The sequence below is a fragment of the Aythya fuligula genome, chromosome 18, assembly GCF_009819795.1.
Source record: "Aythya fuligula isolate bAytFul2 chromosome 18, bAytFul2.pri, whole genome shotgun sequence".
Classification (NCBI taxonomy): Eukaryota; Metazoa; Chordata; class Aves; order Anseriformes; family Anatidae; genus Aythya; species Aythya fuligula.
The window spans coordinates 11307188-11325229 of NC_045576.1; the positions used below are offsets into that span (position 1 = coordinate 11307188).

General features: G+C 53.9%; 1 long non-coding RNA gene across 4 annotated transcripts in view; it reads right to left on the reverse strand.

Moving 5' to 3' along the window:
- Window positions 1-18042, reverse strand: part of LOC116496426 — a 175116-nt gene that overhangs the window by 68252 nt on the left and 88822 nt on the right. The gene's annotated exons all lie outside the window — the stretch shown is intronic.

Below are 18042 nucleotides of genomic sequence, written 5' to 3' on the forward strand. Positions count from 1 at the left end.
GGGTGAGGGGGAATGGATGCAGGACACCCCCATGGAGCTACCTGCCCCAGCACCTGGGCAGTCCCGTCTCTCCATCCCTTCCCTGATGAGAACAGCACCAACACCGTTTGGAGACCAAGCATCACCTGGAAGGACCAAAAAATCAAACCCCACGTCTCTGGAACAGGGGTAATAGCACCGAAAGGCAGGAGATGAAGCCATCAAAACCACGAGATGCTCAGCTAGGAAGGGCCCTGGAGATAATCAGGGTTCAGTCCTGATTTTTGCTGATGTCCTTCAATTATGGGAACCTCCAGAACTGTCATCCAGTGACAGCAGATAGAGGTCCGAGCAGGTGCCATCCACCGAGGTGCTCAGCCCTGCCCGTGGAGACATCCACCCACCCACCCCAGGACTTCTGCAGCACACAAGTTGTTAGAAAGAAATTTCACAGAGACACGTTCCAGTTGGACATTAACATACAGCCCGCTTTAAACGCCGACAGGGCAGGTAATGCCAACACCATTAAAGCCAGATGACTCCATCAACACCGACAGAGAGGGAGAGGTTTAAGCTCCTTAGCTGGCTGCACCTGGCTCTTTAATGCTCTTCGCTTTCACTGAGTGAGAGAGCATTTTAATGAGGGCTAATAAGAGCCCTACACACTTAGCAGCTTCCAGCCCAGAGCCCGGCACGCATTTGCACACAAGAGCAGGTGTCAAGTGCGTGGCCATCGGCCGCCTTCCTCAGCTCTGTGCAGAGCCTGGGCTCTGTGGCCCTGGAAACCCAAGCCCAGACGGCTCCATCCATGGCCATTTCCAAACATTTCCCATTCCAGAGCCACCTCAACCGTCCCAGAGTAGGGAGAAAACTACTCGTGTCTGGTGCTCGCGGATCAGAGACCCAGCTTCAGCCAACACAAGTCACTGCAGATTATCAGCACCACAGAAGGGACTGAAGCCTGTCACAGGAGTGTCTCTTACCACGGAGAAAAAGCCCAAATAAAAAGCCCAAACTGAGCCTTATTAGCTTCATACTCGCCTTCCTCAACCCCTCTGCTGCCTCCCAGCCCCTTTCCTCACCCCCATTCCTCCTCCTTTCCCAAACTGTCATGGTTTATTTTGCTTGGGTGGATTTTCTTTTTCTTTCCTCCCCCCTGCCCCTTGCAAACAGATAGTTTTCCCATGGAGATCCAGCACGCTCTGTGCCTATTAGCATCCTTGCGCATAATTAGAGCCCAGCGCATTGTCATGCAAAGCAGCCTCGGATGACAACACTTCAGCCCGGACGACACAGAAATGCGGCGAGGAAGTTTCTCACACTGGTTTTAGCCAAGGCAAACCGGACTGCGCACGGGTTTGAGATTTTAATTAATTGATGGGTGCTGGGCTGCCCTCAGGGCTGCGCGAGGAGAGCTCCCCAGCCACCCGTGTGCTCCCCAGCCCAGCCACGGGCTCTGCGTCTCCCTCTGCTACTTTCTGCTCATTATAATAAATTAAGAACCCCACCCTGAACAGCACAGGATCATTCCTGCCAGGCACAAAGGACGGCAGGGCTAAATCAGCATCTCCCTCTGCTAGGTTCCTCCTTCTTGTAGGAGCAGGGCTCTCCTTTGGCCAGCAGAAAATCTGCTGTGATGCTTATGTTGGCATCAAAAATCACTGCAAAAAAACCTCTCGAGACAGCCCACACAGCTGCAGGGATGCGGATGGCTGCCACAGGTCCCTAGGCTGAAAACGGAGACGCCAGCACCAGGAGAAAGCCTCCGGCACGATGGAGCCCTGGCTTCACCTTCCAGGTGTGCGCAGAGGAGGGCGAGCACCGGGGGCCAGGGGAGGAAGAGCAGCCCCGCAGCACAGCTGCTCCAGAGCACATTTACATTCCAAGCACTCACAGCAAAGGCCAAAACGGAGAGACACGGAGTTTTCAGAAAGGAAAATCCCATATTGGTGCAGGAAAGCAATGGGATGCACAACAGCAATCGGATTTTGGAGAGGGAGACTACGAGCTCCTGGCACAGGGCTCCTGGTATTTTGGAGCCAGCACAAGGATGGTGGAGACACATTTTCCCCAGGGTCAGAAATGCTGTAAGTTACAAGCAGGCTTTTGAATACCTTCAGTAAAGGGAAAGCATCCTTATCTACCCACCCCACTGAGAACGGCCGCATTCACCACATCAGAGCAAGATCAGCTCAAAAGGGAAACCAAAGGTAAAGTCATACACAGACTTCACCAAATACCCAGGTCTCGCTTTCAGAAGGGATTTAACTTCCCGATGGGCAAAGTCCCACTCACTTGCAGTGGGATTTACACACCATGTGCAGCAGGCAGGAGTGCAAAGAGTTGAAGAGCCTCCTGTTGGAGGATTTTGCTCCAGGGGAGAAAACGTGGGACCGTTTTATCACCTCCCTAAATGTTCCTAAATGCAGCAGCACCCTCCAAACGCTCCCCTGCGCCTCCCCCAGTTGGTGTGGGAGGCTCCAAGGTCTCCCCGTCCTCTCGCATCCCCCGGCATGCTTCGCCAACATTTTCTGTAACCGTTTCGAGAACACATTTGATAAAGAGATTTCAGAGAATTCAGAGAAAACCTATGGGAAACGGGGGCTGCGGGGGAGAACGGGACCTGCTCTGAGCTGCTTTTGGCTATTTTTGCCATTCTTTGCCCTCTCTGGCGCTAATCCCAGCTCAGTGAAGGACAGGTCCACAAACGTGTATGCCACGGGAGGCTTCCCAGCACCCAGAACCATGCCCTGTTTGAGCTCCCCAGAGCATTCCTTCTGCTGCCCACAACTCCCAGAGCCTCACAGGCATCACTGAGTCAGGATCCTGTGGCAGCAGGTTGACTCACACTGTTTGTGGTCTCCGGGAGGTATCTGGGAAGTTTCGGAGGTGCCCAGGGTTTAATCATTAACCTCTGAGCTCTGTTTTTTGGTTTCGCCTTGGGAATTCACCCTCCCTCACATCAGAGCCCAAAGCAGCGGCGTTTAAAAAGCAGTTTCCAAAGCAGCCAGGCATGAGCAGGGAGGAGGAGGAGAGGGATGGCCCCGTCCCTATTTCCGGAGGATGCCATCACCCTGGGGCTGCAAGGCTGGCCCCACAGAGCTGAGCTGGTCAGAGAAACGGTGACTTCAGCCCTCAATCTGCCCACGCAGACCACACCATACATAAGTGGGTTGTTACAGGCTCTGATGCTCATTACCAGTCCCCCCAGGGCCGTGTGTGCCCCTGCAGCCTCCCTCCGCATTATCCCCCCTGCAGGGGAGCAGAGGGGGAAGCTGCCGGGAAGGACCCGACCTCCAAGCCGGTGGCAGAGGCTGCTACAAACCCAATTCCCCCCCTGCGTCCTCCCTGCTCCCATGCATCCAAAAATGACAGAGCTCAGCCGAGGGGATGCTGCAATGAGTTTAAAACCGAGAGATTTGGGGAATGCTGCGCAGAGCCACGAGCAGCGCCTGTTGGGCACGGTGGGGCAACCGTGGCAGCATCAAACGATGCCAGACGCGCTCTGAGGGCAGCAGTTTTGCTTAGGCATCCCCAGGGGCTCTGCTCCCTGCTGCCAAAATCCCCCTGAGCCACACAGCACCGGCGGATGCTCGGGGCCGGGGAGGTCAGGAGCAGCTCTTGGCTGCAGCTCCCCGGCGTGTTTGCTTTGCCTGCCCCTGGACCCTGCCGTGGAGAGGCACCAGAGGCGGCAGCGGGGCTGACCCCACCGCTGACCCATAACCAGCCCAGCCAAGCCCCTGATTGCAACCTTCTGGAGGGTCTGGGTGGTTAATGCACACCTCCCGGGCAGCGAGCACACCAGAAGGAGCTGCCAGCAGCATTCCCTGCCTGCTCTGGGGGGGTTTGGTTGATAAGAGCCCCCTGCACCACCAGCAAGGGCAGAGCAGAGGGCAGCCAGCTCCGAATCCCACTGCATTTTCTAGATGGGAACTCCGCAAACGTGGCAGCAAAGGGCTGGGGAAGGACAAGGGGGATGATACCCAAGGGGGATGATGCGCAGAGTGGGACCAGCCTGCGTGGCCCACAGCGAAGCCAGGTTTGCTGCCCCTGCCTGCTCCTGCTGCAGGGGAAGCGTCCTGGAAGCGCCTGCAGCTCCCCGGGACGTTTCCCAGTTCCCTGCCAGAAGGGATCACTGATCCCTGTCACAACTCCTGTTATTTTAGCAGCTCTTTGCCTGCAAGATCTTTGTTTTTCTTCCTGCAACATCTCTTGCCTGGGAAATGATTCTGCAGCAGGACGAGGGCTGTGGGGTGGCTCACACGTGGCCGTCCCACTGCAGGACAGGGAAGGGGTCGGGAGATCGGGTAGAACAACACCAAGTCCTCACACCCCTCCTCAGCTTCTCCATTCTTCTTGGAAAGCAGAAAAAACACCCAGAGAGATTAAATATTCACTGTGGTCAAACCTGCAGCACACTAACTTCCAGCAGTTAGGAAAAGGACAACACTTTGTTTAAACTTTCTCCTAATTCATATTTCATACGGGCCTCTCATAATCCATACTCCATCCATCTTCCTTCTTATTTGTTTTCTCTTTCCCCCTCCTTTTTTCCTTTTAACCTGTTTAATCCTTTTAAGTTCAAGGATTTGAAAAGTAAATACTATAAAAGATGAAAGGTGCGTTGGAGGAAATCAACTTTGATAAGAGGCTTTTATGGCTTGTAAACCTTATTCCGGCCCTTTGGCTTAAAAGGCAACACTAATTTTAAGAGCCTTATGCAAGCCTCACGTTGAGTTTAAAAAAAAAAAAAAAAAAAAATTATACCAGCCTTGCAGTGATGGGCACCTGGCTCAAGCCTGAGAAGCAGCACAAGGAAAGCTGCAGGTAACGTTGGACAACCAACAGCAGGACAGCTCTGGGATTTGAACATCACAGTTTGCAAGAATCCAACTGAAAGCAGAGCTCTCCCAGTTAAAAAATAATAATAATAAATATTAAGTTTAGGAGGACAGCCCAAAATCAACTGCTGCTGCGATGCTTTAAATCACTGCACCTCCACCCAGCCCTCTGGAGCGAGGCAGCCAGCAAGCAGCACGTCTCCAGCAGCTCGGCGCTGTGGGACCCTGCCCGGCTCCTCCAGCATTCCCCAGCCCCGCTCCACGGCACGTTTCGGTGTCCTGCACCAGCAGGACCCGGGTGCAATTAGGTCAGCCCTTGGCAGAGCTGTTCCCGGCCGGGGCGGAAACACGGAGAGCGTGGATTGCGTAAGACGAATGTTTGGAGACGGAGATGTGTTGTTTGACAGGGTAAACACGAGCCTGCATCACTGGGTTGAACACGAGCCACTGGACCAGGAGGAAAACGTCTGAGAAGAGGGGCGAAAACTCAGGATAATGCCTCTGAGTGGGGGCTGTCCCCGTGCAGGCACCCAGAGCGCTGCAGAAGCCACCAGCCCCCTCTTTGCCTGCGCTACCAGCAGTGCCACCACCCCTGGGTGCTGGGGGGGCTGCAAAAAGGAGCCCCCTTCCTTCCTGCACCCCTGCAGGTGGCCAGCCACCTCTCGAGGCTAAAACCCATCTCCAGGCCCTGCTCTACAATTGCTCCCCTCTCCATCTGCAAGAAACAAAAGGGGAGACTGCTCACCCTGCACAGGGTCCTGGCTGCCCATCGCTGCTCATGGCTGAGCAATTACACCACGAGAGCGAGCGCCTGCAATCATCACCTATAACACTGCTTATAGAGACAGGCTCGGTGCTAATTAGCATCACGTGGGAGGTTCATGCCCAGCATTATTATGAGGGAAATTAGCTGTGATCCAGAGGAGGAATATCCACCAGAAAACCAAGGCTGGGTGCTCAGGACACCGCTCTTCCTACAGAGCAGGAGGTTTGGCCACGTCTGAGCATCACGACACCGGAGGACGGTCAGCACCACGTTACCATCTTTCAGAAATATATGGCCAGATGGTTTTTTGTTGTTGTTTTTTCGTGCCCAACCGAGGGGTCAGCTGTCCCCATTGCCCCGTGCCACACGTGGTGCCATGCTCCTAGTAATGTGCAGGGACACAAGGGCACCTTCCCCACACTGCCTCTCTGCACCTTGCGTCCCATCTCAGCTCAGGGCAAGCAATTATAATTAACACTACAACTAAAGTCCCCTCCCACAGACACATGCTGCTTCTGCATTTCCCCAGAGCCAGCGAGGAGTTTGTTGATCCGCGCCTCTGAAGTTTTAGCCTGAACTCATGTCAGGAACTACAACAAGAGGAGGAGGAAATAAGGAAACTGCCCCGCCACCCTAATGTTTTCCAACAGGCTCTGGGTCAGGACCTGCATGTGTTTTTGCCCACCCTGGGTGAAGTGGAGGAGGAGGGAAGAAAAAAAACTTGAATTCACTCTTGAAGGCTGCTCCACAAACACGGTTGTGGGATCTTTGTTACGGGACTTTCAAAACCTCTTCAGTACCCATAAGCCAAGGTCTGGGCAATTCAGGTGAACCCAGGAAGACGGGACATTCCCCTCTGCCTTCCTGCAGCTGTTAGTAGAGGGGCTCCAAGCTCCTCTTTGGTGCTCGAGATTTGCTTTGCTAACAGCAGCAGCAGCGAGGAGACAAGCAGCTGCCATCTCCCCGGGTTCAGGTTACTTGGTCTCGCCCAACGAGGATATGTGCAGCTCAAGGAGCACTCACACTTAGGAAAACCTGCATTTCTGAAGGTTATTTCTTCACTCGTTGGCAATTTCTTCTCTGGGGAAATATCGGGGCTGTCCCTGCATCTGTAGCAGTGCCAACAGGCTCCCTGACGCTGGCCCAGGGGAAGGTTGGAGGCAGCAGACCCCTCTTCACACTATCTAAATACAAATCCGACATGAATTCACATCATTTTTAGGGGCCTAAAGGCTAACCAGAAATTGAAATATCAATCTCAGAAACAACCCGCAATACACTCTTAGGCAGACGTAATTTAACTATGGACATATAAACCTCAAGACCCAAAAGCTAAAAGCAAAAAAAAAATAATAAAAATGTTTATTTCCCTCTTTTTATTTTCTAAACTGAAAAGCAAAAGTGTTTGTGAACACTGTAATCATAATATTTGATATCTGCGGCAGTTTTCACAACTGCAGTACGCTCCCAGCATCTCTAACACACCAGACACTGCTCTCTACCAATCTGTACCTCCCGCAGATCTGCAGACCCACGAAGCACCTCATTAGCATGCTGGACCAAAGCAGCACAGTGGGCTAGAAATTACAGCAGTGAAATCAGCTCAGCTTTTTTCCGTTGTCCCGGCTAAAAGAAACATCAGTAAATAATCATAATAAAAGAATAAACAGGGGAAAACAGCTAAGGATTTTTTTTCATAGCCATATGTATCGGAGTAATCTTGGGAAAGGCTCTCTCTCCCGACCCAGATGTCAGGCGTTACACCAAGAATCCTTACCAGACCCAGTCTCAATTTTCAAGGTCTTTTTCTGAGTGAAGCAGCAGGGTTATTGTCTCACAGCAGTCCTAAGGGACAGCCGATCTCTGGCTGAATTTTCAGCCTGGGAAGCAGCTCAGGTGAGCTGGGGGCTGAAGCTCAGAGCCATGCTCAGGCTGGTGAGGAGGAGGAGGAGGAGGAGGAGGAGGAGGAGGAAGAGAAGACCGCACACAGCTTGTGTTGTCCCCGTGCCACCTCCAGCAGGAGGAGCAGGACGGGGCGCTGACGCTCGTCCCTCTTCCAGCCAGATGCAGAAACCCCAAGAGCAATCAAGCCGCACGAAAACGAGGTGGGAGAACTGCAGCCTCCCCACTGGAGGGATACAAAACCTCAAACCATTCATATGAAAGGACGCCACGGCCCACACCATGTCTTTGCACCGCAAATGTCATCCGACAGGGACAGCAGCCAGCTCCGTGATGGTCCCCCCCCCACTTCCCACTCCACCACGGCAGCGAACCGGCACCGAGCAGCTAATGGGACACAGGAGAAAGGAGAGGCAAACCCAGCAGCTGTTTTGTTAAGCAGCCCCACACTGCAAATGCAATTTGCTAACAATCATTACAACGTGCCTGCAACATTTGGCCACCAGACTTGCTCCTTATTTGTTTTTAGAGGACGAACGATTGCTCAACAGCTGTCGTGTAGGCCTGGTTAGCCTAAAAAAAAAAAAAAAAAAAAGAAAAAAAGAAAAAAAAAGAAAAAGCACCACCCTACCCTAAACACATCTCCAGGGAGACCAAGTGTTTTTTCCACTTATTTATCCAACAGTAGCACCAAGGGATCTCACCAAGCTCAGGAGGGAGAGGTGCCACCCTGCCTGCAGGAATGTGGGCTGCAGTGGGAGGAAGGGCAGACCCCAAACCAGTGGGGCCAAACCGAGGGACGAGGTGAGGAGCTCAAGGGCTCGGGAATGGCAGCACAGGACCCATAGCCCCCAGAGCTAAGTCGTGGAAGGGACCCAGCAGCAGGGAGGTGCACTACATACAGGGGCAGGCGAAGCTCCCTTCGCCTTCACAAGCCCTTAAAATGTCTTTTTTCTGGTACTGGGGAGGAAGTTCTCATTTATAATGATTTTTCATGTACTCAAAGCAGTTGACATGCCTTTACAATTAAAAAAAATAAATAAAAATTGGAGAAACTCAGCTGCCTACACACACATCTCCTGAGGGTCTTTGTGCCACACCAAGCAAGCCCTCAGCTCCAGCCCAGGCAACACAGCCTCCAGGAACCATTTCACTCACCAAATCAATGCCTTTTTGGGCAAGAAAATACCAGAAACGGCTCTCTGGGTTTATGGTTTTCCACTGTGGGAAGATGGGAAGGGAGGATGACACAGCAACGAGCATCACCACTCATCACAGCAAGACCACCACATCACAGCAGCGTCACCCTGGTCAATAAACTTAGTCAATAAATATCAAGTGATGGGCTGGGTACTTGCAGAGGGAGTGCTGAGGGTATCAAATTGCCCTGCTCTGGGCATGGGGAAGGGTTCTTCGTGCTCTTGGAGCACTCTTGCAAGCACTTCTACAATCACAGTGATGCCTGACCCCTTATTTCCCCTGCTCGCCCTTTGGGGCAGGGCAGGTTTGCACATCTGGCCCCGCTCCTCTTCCAAAAGCCAGCGCAGTGGCACCGACACCACACAGCAATGCCCTGCACTCCGATGCTCTCCTGAAAGACATCGCGTGCCAAGGTACCACACATCAGGGTTAACCCACTCTCTGGCAAAAAAATGCTGCCTATGTGTCGTATGAGAAAAACTTCAAAGATTTTACGAAGGAAATAACGAGCTTTTTCCCCTAAATTAAAATCCTTTTCTTCCCCTTTCCAACACAGCAGGACTTATGCTATCCCCGAACCAGATAAATTAAAAAAAAAAAAAAAAAAAGCTTTCATGTCAAAAAGATTATGCATTTATGAAGGCATCTCAAGCAACCTTTAAAATGTACTTTTAATTAGCAGAGGTTGCCAAAGCCTGAACTTACACCCAAATTTCCTTCATATAGGTGCACGGCTGCCAAATTAGCGGAGGGAACACCACTGTGATTTTTTACGGTACATCCTAGAGGAGGGAGCCTCCGTAAGGCTACACGGGCTCAGCAGGACATAATGCAGACCAGGGCTTCAAGTGGAGAGAAAGACAGGGGTGAGGAGAAAGCAACCCCATATTGTAGCAATCTTCTCTTCCCAGTCATTAATCGTATCCTGCTGGCACAGCCCTCTCGCAGTCTGGTCCTAAAGCATGTCAGACACACTTCCCTCCTCCCAGCACTTGTTAACGAGGCTTTAACCTCTTCAGCCCTGAGTCCCGAAGAAGCCTGCTGAGGAAAAGGAGCAGGGGAAGAGGTCCAGGGGAGCTGAGCTCGGAGGTCAGCCGCCGGCGTGAACCCCGAGTGCCCAACTTCCTTCGTCTGCAGAGAAACGGGGAGGGGAAGGGGGCAGATGCCTTCTCCGGGATGAAGATCGGTGGGAACCCACTCCTGCTTCTCAGCTTTGGGAGGATATGGTCCCGGCTGGAGGTCGTCTGAGATGAAAGAGCGTTTGACATTTTCGGAGCAAAGGGTCCTATTTTTATTTTATTTTTGAGGGCCACATGCAGTCAAATGCCTTTAATGGTGCTAGAAACAGATGGGCCACCGTTTTCTTTGCTCATACGGGGTGTCGGATATAAAAATGCCATTGACAAATGAGGAACAGAAGCTTTCCCTTTCTGCTTTACTGCTTCTGCTCCCTCCTTGCTCCCGGAGCCTGGCACTGAACAAGGGAAGCGGCCAGAGCGGGCAGCAGCTGCCGAAGCCCAAATCGTCTCCAAGGGAAGGACGATGCCGTGGAGCAGTCAGGAAGCTGGAAATGAAGACAAGCTGGCTTTAATTCCCAGCGTTGAGAGCTTTGTGATGTGCAGACTCCCCGGACCAGATTTATCCCAGCTTGTGTTGCTTCAGCTCAGCTGCCCCCGGTTCCCTGAATCATCCGTGGGGAGAGGTCAGCACAGCGGAGGGGCGTGGGGGGAGCTCCCCATCCCAGCAGCTTCTCCATCCCGTGCTTCTCTCCCCAGAGGTCTCCAAGGAGCTGAGAAGGCAGAGACTGCCGCCCACAAGAACAGCTTTTTTTCCAGGCTACACCTCCAGACATCACCGTTAAAAGGGACTGATGGCAGAGCCCTGCTCAGTATGGGACAGCTGAGCGAAACCAGGAAAAGCAGCAGGTCAGCAAAGTGCTGGGCAGGAATCAATCACTCTGCCAACTCCTCAAATGAAGAGATGTTGCTCATTTTCAACAAGATATCAACATAAAAAAAAAAAAAAATAAAAGCTTTCTGCTTTTTTCATTTTTGGTGGGTTATTATTCTCCTATTAATTTTCTCTTTTTTGTCTCAGTAAAGGAGAAGTGGCATAAGGTAAGCCACAAGTATGGGAAACAACGGAGAAGAAACTCTTTTCATAGCTGAACAAAACAGAAAATATAAATCCAAACTCTCATCTTCTTTCACAAAAAGTAAGCAGATGAGTTTCAGGAAAGAAAGGAGGAAGCTTTGGCTGAAAAATTCCAACCAGTGCAATTAAAACACCCTGTGAGCTTTTTCCTTGGGGGACACCCCGAGGCCAGCACCCCACCGTGCCACCTCCGAGCTGCAGCCCTGCAGGGGGGTGGCGCGAACAGCCCGGCTCCACATGGACGAGGCTGAAAATGTGCGAGATGTCTCCTCTCTCCCCTCCCCTCCTCTCGGAGGGCTGTGATTTTGCCATCTCTGCGCACAACGCGTGCAGCCAAAGCAAACACAGATTGCTGGAGGCGGCTCTCGGGCGAGCAGCTGCGCGGGGCTGGCAGCCCACCTCCTCGGGGACCTCCTCGCTGCCGTCATCCCCTGCTGGCCACGCGTGCGTGAGCAGAAGGCTCTCCCAGCCCTACCCGTGTGGTCGGGAGCTGGGCTTTCACTTGCACGTTTGGGCCACGTTTCCACAGCTGGGAGTGCAAACCCACCTCCTAGAGCATCAGTATCTCAGGGTAAAACGCTCGCACCAAACCATCCGCAGACCTCTGGCCAGCCCAGCTGCTGCCCCATCGTTTCCCCAGGGGCACTGGAAGCTGCTTCTTTCACCCAGTGCTTCCAAACGGGTGTCCCAAGCTGTTTGCCCCTGCCAGAGTGCTCGTCCTGCAGCATCGTGGAGCTGGGATTACTGCCACGCTCCCAGCACCAGCCAGGCTGTAGGTTTCAAATATAGGTTTCTATATTCAAAACAGCCCCAACAAAGGACATGACAGCCAAACAAGAAATAGGTTCAAAAATCCTCAGTGGCTTCTGAGGGAGCCGTGTTCACAGAGACAGCCCCTTCTATTGTGCAAAACACACCAATTTTCACCCAAAAAATCAAGGTGCGTACCAGAGCACTTCCAGTTTCCAGTCCTGCTTTGACAGCACCTGCAGGAAACACTCCCTCAAAACGAGCACTAATTCTCAGGAACAGAAGGACTCTGGTCCAAGAGCTATTTTTGTTCTCCCCGGAATATTTGGACAAACATTTTCCTTATCTCTGATACCTCCTCCCGCAGATGGGGCACTGCGAGAGCAGCCCCACCCCTGGTTTGACGAGGAATTTGAGGAACAGCAGAGTTTGGCAGGAAGAGAAAGCCCAGAGGGATGGAGAGCCAGGATGGCACCAGGGCAGGTAACACCCGGGGCTCTTTCAGGTCCTGAAAAGCAGCGCAGAACCATGCAGCCCGCACCAGGCTTGGCACAGGGGCATGGGAGTAGCTTGGCTCAGGTCGAAAGCAGCTCTCCTGGGACTGCACCTAGCAAAAGCAGGGCTGGGAAAGGAAAGCTGCCTGCTACAAATTCAGAGCCTGGGCTGCTAGGCTGGCACTGCTCCCCATCAGGGATGCTTCCTTTAGGAAAAAAAAGAGGCCAAATAAATCCTATTTCCTCCCACTTGAACTTAATCATACCCAAATCCCACGTCCCCTTTCCCCATCACACATCCCTGGGTGCCTCTTGCTCCCAGAAAGAGCTGGGAGGGTGCTGCCCCCGGCCCTGCACCCTCCCCAAGACCCCAGGAACCAGCCCTAGGTGCACGGTGCCAGCCACTGAGGATGAGATAAATGCAACAGCACGAAGGGAAAGCCCTGCCACAGGGAAATGAGTTATGGAGAGCAGGCAGAGGGGTGCACAGACGGGTGCGTGTGCGCACTGGCATGAAGGATGGATGGGGACTCGCATCATAAACCACAACCAAGCCTGTAAAGCCCTTTCACATGCAAGAGCCAACCTCCTGAAATCCTCTCCCTGATGGCACGCAGCAGCTGCCTCGACCCTTTGCTGCAGCTGAGCAGATGCCGACTTCTACTCTGCAGCGAGGCTGGGGAGCAATTTCATGCCAGTTCCCTCTAGGAAACGCCCAAAACTGAAGAAATGCAATCGTATGGGACCTTCTTTAATACTCCCTGCATCAAAATACGCTGCAGAAGGAAATCCACCACCAAGGGCCCACTCCAGCAGCTCCTGCCAGGCCCAGAGAAGGCAGCATCTGGGTGGGCGAGTGGCACAACCCCAAAAAAGACCAGCAAGCACCCAGCAGACCCGTGCTACCATCGTACAACCATGCAATGAGTCCACAGCCAAGCGTGCCGCATCACGGCGGTTTGGAGACACGGACCCACGACCACCAGGGAGCACGGAAAGCAACCTGCCAAATACCACACGCTGGAAAAGCTGGGCGGTTTGGGTTGCCTCGACTGACGCTTTGCCAAGGACCCCCTCTTTTCCCTTCCCTCTGCGGTATTGCGCACTGAGCTGCAGGTCTGAAAGCCAAACTGGAACAGCCTCAGCTGCCTGCTTTGGGGTTGACTGCACAGCTCAGTTTTCCCGACCTCCTCACGGCTCTGCTGAGCAGCCTCCCTGGATTCCCGTAAAGGTTTTGGCCAGCCTGGTCTGAATTAAGGGCTTACAACAAAGCCTGGATGTGGGTGCTGAGGCTCCGAGCTGGCCACAGCTCTATTCTCCACCAGTTCTGGTGGCTCTCAGAGTTGGAAGACTGAAAAGAAAAAGAAAAATAATGGGGCTTGTGAAGCCAAGCAGGGGGAGATGAGTCATGGCTCTGGGAACACTGGGAATGATGGGGCAGGGAGAAAGAAAAAAAAGGGGGCGGGGGGGCAGGAAAAATACACAGCTTCATGGAAGGTCACACCTTCAGCCACAAATTGACATATGCTGACAGAGAAATACCAAAAATCCATAATGCATTAAATCCTTTTCAGCAACACGCTTTGGGGGATAACAACGGCTCAGGAGCTGGGGGCTGAGTGAGGCGTTAATCCTGCGGCACTGACACCGGTGAGGTTGGGGCTCTCCAGCTCCCACATCTTACTGGGCAGGTGCACCCAGGGGTGGGCTTCCCTGCAGGACATCCCTCACTTTGGGACGAGGAAGGGACACAGGGGTTCACACAAGCCTGGAAGATTGGGAAAATAATGTTGGAAGGTAACAGCAGCCACCCCACCAGCATCATGGGGAGGAGGAGGGATGGCAGCCAGGCTTCACCCTCCTCTGCAAGCATACAGCAAAGGGCCAAACTCCCCCAAATTTGCACCCTTGCCTAATCAACGTGAGGATTTTTGTCCTGTAGCCCTGCCGGTAGCCATCCCCACACCACACCGGGGATGCTCCAGCAGGGTCCTGCTCCCACATCCCTCCCTGCAGCCGCAGCGCTGCCCCTGCCCTTCTTTCCCTTCCTCCCCTCCGAAATCAGCCCCGCAGCTTCTCCCCGCGGCGGGAGGCCATGGCCCATTAGACAAGGCCTGATTGCTCCTCCTCACCTCCCCCGTGACACAATCGAGTGCGCATACAAGGCAGAACAAAACAGTGACAATTGGTGACAAATGGACTGCACAGCATCCCGTGGCCCCGTCGCCAGGGAGACCCCGGCCAAGCATGGGCGGCCGCAGGACGCGGCGATCTGGGGACTTCGGAGGGGACACAGGTGCCAGGGAGGGATGTGCTAATTGCAGCCCCCAAGGGAAGGGCTGTGGAGGGTGCTGAGCCCACTGGGAGCTGAGCACTGTGCCCCAGAGCAGGCAGGGAGGACATGGGCTCGCAGGACCACGCCAGCTCTGCCCCTCCAGGGCCGTCCCCTTTAATAAGGGTAATTTTCCAGCAGGATTTTTCCCAGGTCGGAGCTGTGGTTTGACAACAAACAGAGAGGGAAAGGGGTTTAACCATTGCTAGCGCTGGCCCAGCAAATATCACCAAGCACATTTCCTGTGCCAAACAACCCAGCTCTGTGCAGGACCTTGGACCACGAGCCCCATTTCGCCAGGGAAGGGACCGAGGCCAGGAGGGAGGATGACGCCTGCTCTCCAGCTCTTTGCTGGCAGAGCCAGAAATCTCTTCCGGGAACATCTTGGAGTGACTCAATGCCTTTTACTTTCAATGCAAGTGATGTAAATGCCCTGCAGCCAGCGTGGAAGCACTTCACACTCACCCGGGGCTGCAGACATTCCCCAGCACTCAGAGCACCAACACAACTGGACACACTTTCTGAAACCCAGCCTCTCTCCCCCATATGTTGCCCCGGCTTGGGCTCGTTTCATTATTTTTCCCCACGAATACCTGCAGCAGACAGCAGCAAAAGCCACGCAGCAGCAATAAACCCCCCGAAAAATGCTTTTACATCCTGCCCCCACTGCCTGCAACAGTGCCTTACACCTGTAGCTCCATTCCCTTGCTGCAGTTGCTCTGAGGATTGATGCCAGAGGCAAAACCGAGCATCCTTGCACAGGCTACGTGCTTTTTGGCTACGCTTCCCCCCGGGGCAACCCCTCCCCATCCCTCTGCGGCGTGCAGGTGGGCAAGAAAGAGTTAAGGCTGCAGCTGCCAGCCCGCGGTGCGGAGTTATGCTCAAACTGTTCCCACTGCTGCATGAAGTCAGCTGTCATTAGGGAACAAAGGCGCCCCGAGCAGCTCGAGTTGTGTCACACTCGGGAGGCGCGGAGACTGCTCCCTGATTAGGATTTCTAAATCAGTCCCATCGAGGCCCGGCGAATAAAGCCGCAGAACAATGAGCGGGGCACATTCACACAAGCAGCAGCCCCCTCCGTGTCCCCCCCGCCCTCCCCACCCCCTCGCACGCTTCTCCTCCCGCCCGGCCCCGCAGCACTTCTCCTGCACACCCCGATGAGGAGCACGGCCTCCCCGGTCCATAGGTGGTGGGCACATCACCCTCTGCTCACCCTCCAATTTGGGGAGCCGTCAGGTGCCCGTGGCTGAGCGCCTCCTCACCACGGAGCTTTTGTCATGGGAGCCACCAAGCCCCTGCCCCAAATTGCCCACCCTGGAGCAAGGTGGTGAGACTGGAAGGCCACCCCAACTTGGCATTGCGCTGTCCCCACCAGCCTCCCCTTGGCTGCTGACCGTGGTTTTTGTGTCCACCACGGCCACTGACTGTCCCCGTGAACTCACCCTCGCTGGGGACGCCCAGCCACATCGTGCCCCAGCGTTACCATCAGCTTGCCAGGCTGGCTGCTGCAAGCAGATCAATTTTCCCATATAAATAAGGTATTTTCAGTGCTATGCAGCAAATTTGCAGCAAGACCTAACTACCTGCAAGGACATGTCACCGCATTCAGCCCTAGGATGCTGCACTGCTGCCCCTCCATGCTGGGGTGCTGACACTTGCAAAGCCCCACACGCCACCCTAGAGCATCACTCACACCCCTACCCCACGCTTGCCCCATAAATTGTTTTCCTTTCCCTCTAACCAACCCTCTGCACATGCAGAAACCGACTGGAGGCTGCAGACTTGGTTGTTAAACTCATCCCACCCGAGGCGGACTTTCTACACGAGCACGCGAAGTTCTCACGCTGCGGGCGGGCAGGAGGTGTTGGTTTGGCCGGTGGGGTCTGTAAAAGGGTTTTCTTGGAAAAAGCAGGAATGTCAGCACTAAATGACGCAGCACGACTCAAAAAAACTGAAGGGAAACCAAGACAGTTGCGAATTTGGGACATTAAATACACAGAGGCAGGAATTAAATGGTAATAAATGCTATTCTTGGCTCCAGCGCTGACTTTGGCTTTGTCGATTAAGAGCACTTTGCCTCAATTCTTCCCATACGGAAAGAGAAGGGGACCTGTGAGTGGGACTTCCACCAGCGTGAGTCCTCAACGCCAGGGTCCCCACAAGCAACAGCAACGATGGTAGGGGTGTTAGGGGTGTCCTCCCAGCAGATCCAAGCTGGGATGAGAGGAACACCCAGGGGTCTGCACCTTGGTGAGGTTTGGGGCCAGGCTGCGCAGGGCACGGCCGGTGGGAAGGCAGCCAAACCCTAACCAAAACCCTACAGCTGCCCATAGGCTGTGCCATCAACGCAGACCCAAATCCACCTCCCCAAACCCACAGCTCTTCCGTGGGGAGCTCCCATCATCTTCATGCCACACGCTTCCATCGCACAGAGCCAGAGCAACATCTCCTTTATCCTCTCCTTCGGGCTTGGCAAAACCCACGGGGACGGGAGAAGGGGAGATGGAAAAAGGGTTGGGAATTCACTTCGCTGCCCTGCCCCGAGGTTGGATCTTCAAGAGCAGAGAGAAAAGCCCACGGAGGACAGCGGGAGGCCGGTGGCCAGCAGGTGCAATGAATAAATATCCCAGCAGCAATCAATACGGAGGGGGGGGCAGGGAAGGAATATAGATATCGGGCATCCCCCCCCCGCCCCCAGCAGTACACACACGCAGACACACACACACTAATCCGGTGGATTTGGCCGTCATATGACATGCCCAGTCAGTCCGAGGGAGGGGATTTAAGGCACGCCTCTCCTTTCACGCCAGGAAAGGATTTTCATCTCTCGAGAGCACAATGAGGGGGGAAGGAAGAAAAAAAAAAAAAAATAGAAAAAAAAAAAAAGCCAATCAAGCGGGGATCAGCTGTGGGCTGGGCTGCTGCAGGTCTGCTTGTCCCAGAGGGGGGTGCGGGGAGACATATTGGGCCGTGTGGGAAACCCACAGGCTCAGCTTCTCACACATTGTTCTCCTCCCCGGCTCCCCCCACCCCCAGCCAAAGCCGTTAATGCCACAAAAGATACTTTGCCCATTGTGCTGCGGACAGCTGAGAGGATAGAGTTAGCCTTACACAGCTTTCCTGCCTCCCTCTCCCGCTGGAGAGGGGAAGAGGGGACAGGGCAATCAAAATGGAGAGTTTGATGCTCACCATACAAAGGAATTAAATCCACTTAGGCCCCTTTCTCGCTAATCTAGGACTGTGGGGGGTTAAATATGGTTACATTTTCATTAGGTACTAATAGCAAAAGGGCAGCTAATGGTAGCACAGACCACCGAATTGTCATGCAGATGGCTCCCAAAAGGGCTACCCAGCGTCACCGTGCCTGGCCCGCGCAGCAAAGGCATGCTCGGAGTGGGAAATTGTGTCACTCGGCATTGTTGGGGGCTGAATTCCATCAATGGGAAAGTCATGTTTCCTCAGCGGAAAGGAAACAAGTTAAAGGGCTCGGGGAGGGGCAGAGGTGGGGAGGGAGGACGGCAGCGTGCCCGGCCCCGCACCTGGCTCCGCAGGAGCCCCGCGCGGCATGGATGCAACCGCACAGCACGATGAGTGCCTGTGGGAATGGGTCACGGGGTTTAGGTT